The following is a 9846-nucleotide window of genomic DNA, read 5'->3' as shown; positions in this document are numbered from 1 at the left end:
TAAACAAGTCTAGAAACAAATGCAGGTGTATCTCGCGGCAAGTAAAGAACGGAAAGATAATTGAGCTTACCTGATCCATAGATGACGGAAACTAAGAAGGAAGAAGGGTTTGACGTAATAAGTTTTAGCATACTGAGTTTCAGATTTACAAAACAATATTCCATCTACGGCAAGATCATCAGAGCCGCAGGACAAGCTCGGATTAGGAAAGGATGCGCAAGAAAATCACTTGTGGTCTTGTCAATGGAAGTCTTCTGGAATTCTGTTTCGCATGTTGGAAAAACCACGGAATTCTGAAACTTGTGTGACGTTATGGGGTCTGGAACCGTAAAGATCTTGTACAGGTTACAATGCTTTTATCATAAAATCAAAATGCGGATCTTTGATTGCATGTAACACACTGAGCGACTGTCACGGTTACAGAGCCAGCATGATACGTGGTCACAGTTATCAACGAAGACAAGTTAGTTTTTAAAATCAGAATATAGTTATTATAGTGAAATATTTACTTCATTGTTTGGGTGTTAACAACCTGCTAGACACAGAATCGGTATAATTACGGAAGAAACGTGTTTCTAAAGGAAAGTTCAGAAACTACTGAACGTAATACATAAAATGTAATATGTAAGATGATTTACGATAACATAACTCCACTGCAAACATGATAAAGACAGAGTTTTGTTCATTTTACGTATGTTAAGTGTTTATTTTTCTTTTCAAAATCAGGCATCATCGAGAACTATGCGAAATTATGTCGGAAATACTCTTTTTTCAGAATGTGGGCCTCAAGGTATGTTCCTGGTACAGAGCGAAAGATAATGAGGTGAAATTTATGGAATGCAGTACTTACGGTAGTAGGCTGAACCGACAACGGTAAAAAAAAAAAAAAAACATATGTGCATTCCAGCAGTCAATTATTAGTATGCTGTGTGAAGTAGTAGACTTGCAGGCATGGTGTGACAACGCTGTTCTGTCACAAATTACAGTGGATCAATTATCTCTACGTCAAATTTCGGAGACACTCTCCAGAATATATACTAAGATGATATCTGTTCTTTCGGACATGTTAAGGCTTACCGGCCACTTGACCATCTTCTTCTTCTGTGCGAATGCACAAACAGAGCCCGAAATCTTACGGGAATCGGCAACGCGCCGCGAGTAATGAGTATAATGGGCGGGGGCACTACGAATGTAGTGCGGGACAATACGTTGAGAATGTGGGTTTCGCGGGAGGCGTGCCAGAGATAAAATCCCTGCAGTCGCGCTATCATCTGTGTCCTCGGTGGCTCAGATGGATGCCTGCACGGTAGCTCAGCGTGTTCGGTCAGAGGGTTAGCAACCCTCTGTAATGAAAAAAAAAAAAAAAAAAAAACTGAGCTAATCGATCAACAACGAACTTAAACGGATGTCCTACGACGTCCGCCCCTAGCAGATTCAACGAACAAAAGCGAACAAATGAGATTTAAAGGGAAAAAAAGATGGGTAGAGCGTCTGCCATGTAAGTAGGAGATCCCGGGTTCGCGTCCCGGTCGGGGCACACATTTTCATTTGTCCCCGATGACGTATGTCAACGCCTGCAAGCACCTAAGGGTGTTCATTTCATTGTAATTTCACTCTAGAGAATGTTTTGAAGTAGAGAAAAGTGAGTGCAGAGCTTTTTTCCTTGCACTTTGACTTCCGAACAAGAGCAAAAGCGACAACGATATGTGGACACCTGCTCCGCTTTTATTGAAACGCAAAATGCAGAAATTTCCTTTCCGGAAAAAATCATTCCCGATTGTGAGACACTGTGTTACCGATACGAACCTATCATAAAACGACGAAATGCAAAAATACGCATGAATGGTCAACGCTTCCACGACGTAGCCGCTGTTCAAGCTAATGTGACGTGCGATGTGACATTTATGGCCTTAGGAGTAGTAACATTCACGTCATAGTTTAGTTAAGAACTGCGTTCACTGATGTGTGACGGAAGATGTGGAGTCAGGTGCAGACAACAGATGCTACAGTAGGTACCGATTCCGTGAAAAATTGTAGTCGGATAATATGACTGGCTGCCACAACAAGGGATGTATGGGTCACTCTTGGGTGAGCCCGCCACAGCTCATTTATTAATATTTTCTAAAATGTAACTCAGATTTAATTGACAAATGTACTAGCTGACATGTTAACAGTGAGTTATCACCCACTCATTTCAGACTTGAAATGAATGACAACTTTTAGTCCCGTTTAGAAATAAAGAAAAAGTTCTATTTGGAGACCGCACAGTTAAGGTGTGTGTTGCTATACATAATATGTCCAGAATGTGCATATTGATCTGTGAATGTAATTTCTGCAATGGATTTAATGTACCGGAGTTATGTGTGTTACCATACATGAACTGCGTAGGCTTCCGCGGCCAGAGTCAGTCGACATAGAAGTTTTCTGGATATGGTACCGCGTCATAATGTATAAATCTACTGCCGCTGAAGAAAAACCAACGTTTCGGCCACGGTTGCAGCGGCCTTCTTCTGGGTCTCCAGCAGCAGTAGTTTTATACATTGTGACGCGTTATCATATCCAGAAAACTTTTATGTCGACATACATGAACTGTTACATGCTTCTTTGTAGATGTATTTTTGTGAAAAAAATTGTGAGCAGTTTATATCTTTAGCTGCTAGGTATGTGATAAAGAAATTAAAAAGACAATCGCATGCATTTTAAATTTGGATACTCACTTAGGAGCCAATTTACTGATAAAGTTCACAGCCTCACATAAAGGACAACCGATTCGCAACCTGAGTGCTACTCCTGCGCAAGGACAAGGACATCTTTACAATCATTATAAAATCTCAGTATTCTGCTTTGACACAGCAGAATACAAGTAGTCCCCTTACATGTCCTCGATTTTTGGTACAAAAGTTAACAGTTAAGTGCTGCTCCCTGTGGGGAATGAGTACAGTGAGTGCACCTTGCACTGGACACTGACTGACGTCACATTCTGTTGCTATGGTGATTAATTCTCCCGTGTACTTCATTTTATTGCCGCCGTTGAAGAACATCCCAAAGAAGTATTTCCTAACACTCTGAGGTGAAGATGAGAATCTTCATGGAGAGTAAATATGTATGAAGCTAAGGATAGTATCAGATTACTTCTTCAAAATATCAGGGAAATAAAAAATAAAGTCGATGAGGTGTTAATGTGTTTAGATGATCTCAAAAATAAGAATGAGATTGATCTACTTTGTCTCTCTGAAGACCATGTAACTGTGAAAATTGAAGTTGTATAATTTAGCATATTACACTTGCACATCTTGCATGGATAGAGGAGAAGTTGCCATTTACACAAAACAATGGTATAAGTACAAAACTGCAGAAGTAAGCAAATTTTGTGTCAATCAGCACTTTGAAGTTTGTGCATGTGAACTACAGTAGATAATGCAGTGTTCATACTAGCAATAGTCTACAGGTCCCCATTAGGAGACTGGGAGATAATCATAAAAAAGTTTGATTTACTGTTATGCTGTCTATCAGACAAAAAGGAGTTATTAATCTGTGGCGATGTCAATTTAAACATGATAAGCAATTCTGATAGGAAAAGTGAACTAGAAGTGTTATTAATAACGTATAACAGAATCAGTGATCAACTTCCCTACATGTATAGCTCAAGACAGTAGCATTCTAATAGATAATGTATTTGTACAGCAAGACGATGTAAAGTTAACACATTGTTTCCCTGTGATAAATGGATTATGAGACCATGATGCACAATTGATTAACTTACAAAACCTAGCAGGGTCTACAGTTCAGAAACCGTTAAGTAGAAGTGTTAGACTGGTCAACGCAGTACCTGTAGTGCGGTTCAGAGAACATTCAAGAAATCTTAATTGGGGAGATGTATATAATGAGCCAAATGCCAATGATAAATGCAACATATTTATTTATAAAATTATATCCCTTTTTTGAACACTGTTGCCCAAAAAAAATTTACTAAATGTAACACCAAACAGTTTTGTGTCTTCAGAAAGTAAAAGAAAATTATATGAGGCAGCAAAAATTAGTAAAGACTCATAAGTAATTTTACACTCTAATATTATTGTAAGATACTGAGAAAAGTTGTCAGAAAATCAAAAAATATGTATATCAGAGATGAAATTAATAAATAGGGCAATAAAATAAAATCAATGTATAATGTTGTTGGAAGAAAGACACGAAAAGTAACCACTGGCGTAGGTAGTATTACTATTAAAGAAAGCCAACAGTACAATAGCAGCTAATATATTTAACAACCATTTCTAAAATGTAGGTGAAAAAATTGGTGAGAATAGTTCAAAAGATAAAAGGCAAGCATTACATGGAAGAGTCAGTTTTGAGGAATCCCAACCAGATTAATTTTCATCTAATAACCTCTTGTGAAATAAGGAAAATCATTAAATCTTTGAAACATGGATGTTCCGTTGGAATAAATGACATATCTAACAAATATTAAAACAGTGTGGGACAGTTACACCTGATGTTCTTGGCCATCTGTAATGCATCACTAACTCGAGGTGTTCTCCCAGATAGGTTAGAATATGCCACTGTCAATCCTCTCTACAAAAAAGGGGACTCCACAGACGTCAATAATTAGTGGCCAGTATCCTTGTTTACAGGTTTTTCAAAAACTGTCAAGAAATTAATGTACTCAGTAGTGGTCTGTCATCTCAGCAGTAATTGAATACTTAGCAAGTAACAGTTTGGATTTCAAAATTTCTGTTCCACTGAGACAGAAAAATACATTTTCACTCCCAACAAAACAGTTGTCTTTAAATAGTAAAATTTCACCAAGCGGAGTTTTCTGTGACTTATCTAAAGCGCTTGAGTGTGTGAACCATGACATTATGTTACAGAAATTACAATTTCATGGTATAAATGCAACAGCATATGAGTGGATTACGACATACCTATAGAACAGGAAGCAAAATGTTTCTTTATACGGTGTAAGTGATTTAAGGAAGTTTCCCACTTCATCTAATTGGGGTGAAATTAGATTAGTTGTTCCACAGGGTTCGATCATGGTTTCTCTTCTGTTCATAATATATGTGAATGATCTCCCTTCTTATCTGAAAGAATAAGCTAAACTCACACTGTTTGTTGATGATACAAAAATTATTATTAATCGAGAAAAGGGAACTCCAATAGAAAATTATACAAACAGTATGTTTGGAAAAGTTATTGTTTGGTTTTCGGCGAATGGGCTTGCTCTGAACTATAAAAACACACAGTACACCCAATTTTGTACTGCAAGGAGTACAGTTCCTCCAATAAATATAACACATCAACAGAAGTCACTACCCAGGGTAGATCATACTAAGTTTCTGGGTGTACATATAGATGAGAATCTTAATTGGAAAATTAATATTTTGGATCTCCTAAAGTGGCTAGGTTCAGTAACTTTTGCAATCAGAATAGTTGCTGATTTTGAGGATATAGAAATTAGCAAGCTAACATACTTTGGGTACTTTCACTCTCTGATGTCATACGGAATAATAATTTGGGGTAACTCAACAGTTAGGAAAAAAGTATCCATTGCTCAAAAGAAAGCGGTTAGAACAATGTGTGGAGGTCATAGCGGCACATCTTGTGGGCATATGTTTAAGAGGTTAGTAAATTTACGCAGTAATAAAATTTTTTCTCAACAATAGGGACCAGTTTAAAAACAACTATGATTTTCATGATTATAATACCAGAAGAGAGGTAGACTCACGCTATCCTCTACTTAACCTATCTCTGGCCCAGAAAGGGGTAAAATATGCTGCTGTAAAACTTTTAGATAAATTGCCAGATGAAATAAAATATTGACAATCAGCAGTAACAGCTTTAAAAATAAAATCATCTCTCCTTGACAACTCCTTCTGTAACATATATGAATTCTTGAATAGGAATAAATAAATCTATAGGTGTAATATACGGATTTTGTGCCATTTAATTGGAGGTTTATTACCTTTTGGGTCAAAACATCGATTTTTTTAAATTGCATTTTTGGATCAATAAAAGTGTTTATATTCCACCCCTGAAACGGTTTTTCCGGATACGGAAAAAAAAATTTTGCTATTCACGGTTGAACAAAAAATGCGTCTGCCTGAAATCGGCCTTTTTCACGCATCAGTTTTTTTCTTTCATAGGACGAATTATTGTACGGTTGCTTGGGGGGAAACACACAAAATTCAAATGAAAGTTTGAACGCGTGTGTTTTTAATTTAGCCCCCAAGCATTTGCATTCTAGTGCGAAGACTGTGGAGACTGCAACTTTCCTGGCAGTGAGCTGCTTCAACGAAGGGTATTCAGCAACTCTGAAGACCATGATAACTATGGACGTCACCCTGGGACTCTATTCGACGCAGTTCGCCAAGCATTATGACGACAACCGGATTCAAGCAGCCGAAAACTATTTGTCACCGGCCGTATGAGCGGCTCTGGAGCAGCGCAGGATGGCCCAGATCGAGCAGAACGCCCTCCTATAAGGAAGAGGAAGGATTAGTTTATGGACCCGGAATAGCAGATTAAACGTAAGTTGCATAATATTGCATTTATATGTAATCAAAAATTCAAACGCATTTTTCTCGAAACATTTTTTTATCGCGCGGTATGGTAACGTCAAATCTACTGAACCGTTTGGCATGATTCTTTGTTTCCGACGAAGGTAACTATATTGTCTAGGAGTTGTACTACTTTTATTCCGATCCATCAACTATAAATATATTTACTTGGCCGACGAAATCGAAAACTCGATGAGAAACCCCTATTTTTTTTCAAATGGCGTCATTTTATTTCCTATGGTCCAAATAACCAAAGCGAGGTACAACTCCTAAACAATGTTATATACTTCGCTAACGTCAACTCAATTTTGATTTCAGACGAGCCGGCTGACCTGTGACATACCACGCGTGGAAGTCCACATCAAAATTTTGTTTCGTTCCGACGCACTTCTGACTATGCTCCTCGACTTTTCTGGTCGATCGAAAGTCCAGTTTGTAAAGTAAATATCAATAAATATTTTGACCGTATTTGGCATTGATATCTATAACACATCCCGAGAAAAAAATTCTCAAAGAACATGTTTTTTCAGGCCAAAGATATGAAACCTCCCATTTAGGGAATGAGGTAGGTAACAAAAATTTTAAGCTTTAAAAAAATAATAAAAAAGCGGCCCTTGATTCATGTGTGCATTTCTCATGCACTAGACACGTTCCACATGATGACGTGAGATTGATCAATGGAACACGTAACTTACCAACTAACGGACTGTGATCATCGTTTATGTTGTATCCAAGCGTCGAGGGGGGTGGGGGGGAGGGGGTGGGAGAGATCACTGAATACATTTTTTTTAAGTTCCATACACCAGTAGGTAAAAACGAAACACTTATAGAATCAATTTTTTGTCCATCTGTCTGTCTGTCTGCTAAGACTCCTTTTCCACAGAAACTGATAGACGTGGAAATCTGAAATTTATATCATTTGCTAAGTTGATATAAACATTCTTATAGTCGCAAATCACTCATCAAAGCCTATAGGATACATGTAATTGACATTCACTATGTAATCAAAAGTATCTGGACAACTGTCTGAAAATGACTTAGAAGTTCGTGGCGCCCACCATCGGTAATACTGGAATTCAGTATGGTGTTGACCTACCCTTAACTTTGATGACAGCTTCAACTTCCGCAGGCATACGTTAAATCAGGTGCTGGAAGGCTTCTTGGGGAATGGAAGCCCATTCTTCACGGAGTACTGCACTGAGGAGAGGTATCGATGCCGGTCGGTAAGGCCTGGCATGAAGTTGGCGTTCCAAAACATCCGAAAAGTGTTCTGTAGGATTCAACTTAGGACTCTGTGAACGCCGGTCCATTACAGGGATGTTATTGTCGTGTAACCACTCCGCCACAGGCCGTACATTAAGAACAGGTGCTCGATCGTGTTGATACGTGCAATCGCCATCCCCGAATTGTTCTTAAAGAGTGGGAAGCAAGATAGTGCTTAAAACATCAATGTAGGCCTGTGCTGTGATAGTGCTACGCCAAACAAGGGGTGCAAGCCCCCTCCATGAAAAACGCGACCACACCATAACACCACCGCCTCCGAATCTTATTGTTGGCAGTACACTCGCTGGCAGGTTACGTTCACCGGGCATTCGCCATACCCACACCCTGTCATCGGATCGCCACATTGTGTACCGTTTCATCACTCCACAAGAACGTTTTTCCACTGTTCAATTGTCCAATGTTTACGCTCGTTACACCAAGCAAGGCATCGTTTGGCATTACCGGCGTTGATATATGGCTTAGGAGCGGCCGCTCGACCATGAAATCTAATTTTTCTCACCTCCCGCTTGTCATAGTAGTTGTAATTGATCCGGATGCAGTTTGGAATTCCTATGTGGTGGTCTGGATAGAGGTCTGCCTATTACATACAACGGCCCATTTTAACTGTCGGCGGTCTCTGTCAGTCAGCCGGCCGAAGTGGCCGTGCTGTTCTAGGCGCTGCAGTCTGGAACCGCGAGACCGCTACGGTCGCAGGTTCGAATCCTGCCTCGGGCATGGAAGTGTGTGATGTCCTTAGGTGAGTTAGGTTTAACTAGTTCTACGTTCTAGTGGACTACTGACCTCAGCAGTTGAGTCCCATAGTGCTGAGAGCCATTTGAACCATTTTTTTCTGTCAGTTAACAGACGAGGTCGGCCTGTACGCTTTTGTGATGTACGTGTCCCTTCACGTTCCCACTTCACTATCACATCGGAAACAGTGGACCTAGGGATGTTTGGGAGTGTGGAAATCTCGCGTAGAGACGTATGAAACAAGTGAAACCCAATCACATGACCACGTTCGTTGTCCGTTAGTTCCGCGGAGAGCCCTATTCTGCTCTCTCACGATGTCTAATGGCTACTGAGATCGCTGGAATGGAGTACATGGCAGTAGGTAACAGCACAATGCACCTAATATGAAAAACGAATGTTTTTTAGGGTGCCCGGATACCTTTGATCACATAGTGTAGGATCATGAAATTTCATAAGAGACACCGTTTAACAGTACAGGTCGAAAATTGCTAATCTGTATTTACACAATGTGAAGAAATAGCGGTTTTGTCCTTTTTATACTTCTTCAATATTAAAATTATGGAAAGTATTGCAATTCCTGGGAACGACTTCTTGCCAGTGTCAATGTCGATAACAGACAAAAGTCGTCGAGATTATAGATTTTCGGAGTGGATGAATTGTCTACATACATAATTAAGTTTGTACGGAACCCTCAAAGCGCGTGTCCTAGTCGGATCTATCCAATTTTCTATTAATCCAGTCTCGTAACTCTTTGCACGTTATGTGTGTGTGAGCTCTTTAAGCTGTACGACAGGCGCAAAAACGTGCCACCAGTTTACAGAAATATTTTACTTTGAAATTCAAATTTTTGATGACGGCTCTTCATAGAGCTATCATAGTACAGTTTTCACGTAACAGTGCTAGAAATGTTTGCCCTATTACGCGAACTCTTCATAAGCCACAGGTAGAGAACCGTTTTTAGAGTTGCTGACTTAATTACACATATAAAAAACTAACCGTTCGGCCGCCTGCTGCACACGTGAGACAGGTATGTCTTCCCCTTGGAGCACACACTAAGCGTTAGGGGGAAACCGCTTGTAGTGCGCTGACGAGTTTCCCCTCTGCGGTCGCTAGTCGGCGCACTGGGGGAAACCACGCATACCGCATTCAGCAGCAAAGGGTAATTGAATTATTCGATGTTCATAATGGACAAAATGTATGCAATGTAATCAAGTAATCCATTAACAGAATTAGCAACTGTAGCCAGGTGCATATGCCTACGCAAATGTCGTTCATC

Source organism: Schistocerca americana, chromosome 3, assembly GCF_021461395.2.
Source record: "Schistocerca americana isolate TAMUIC-IGC-003095 chromosome 3, iqSchAmer2.1, whole genome shotgun sequence".
Lineage (NCBI taxonomy): Eukaryota > Metazoa > Arthropoda > Insecta > Orthoptera > Acrididae > Schistocerca > Schistocerca americana.
This window is presented reverse-complemented; position numbering follows the sequence as displayed.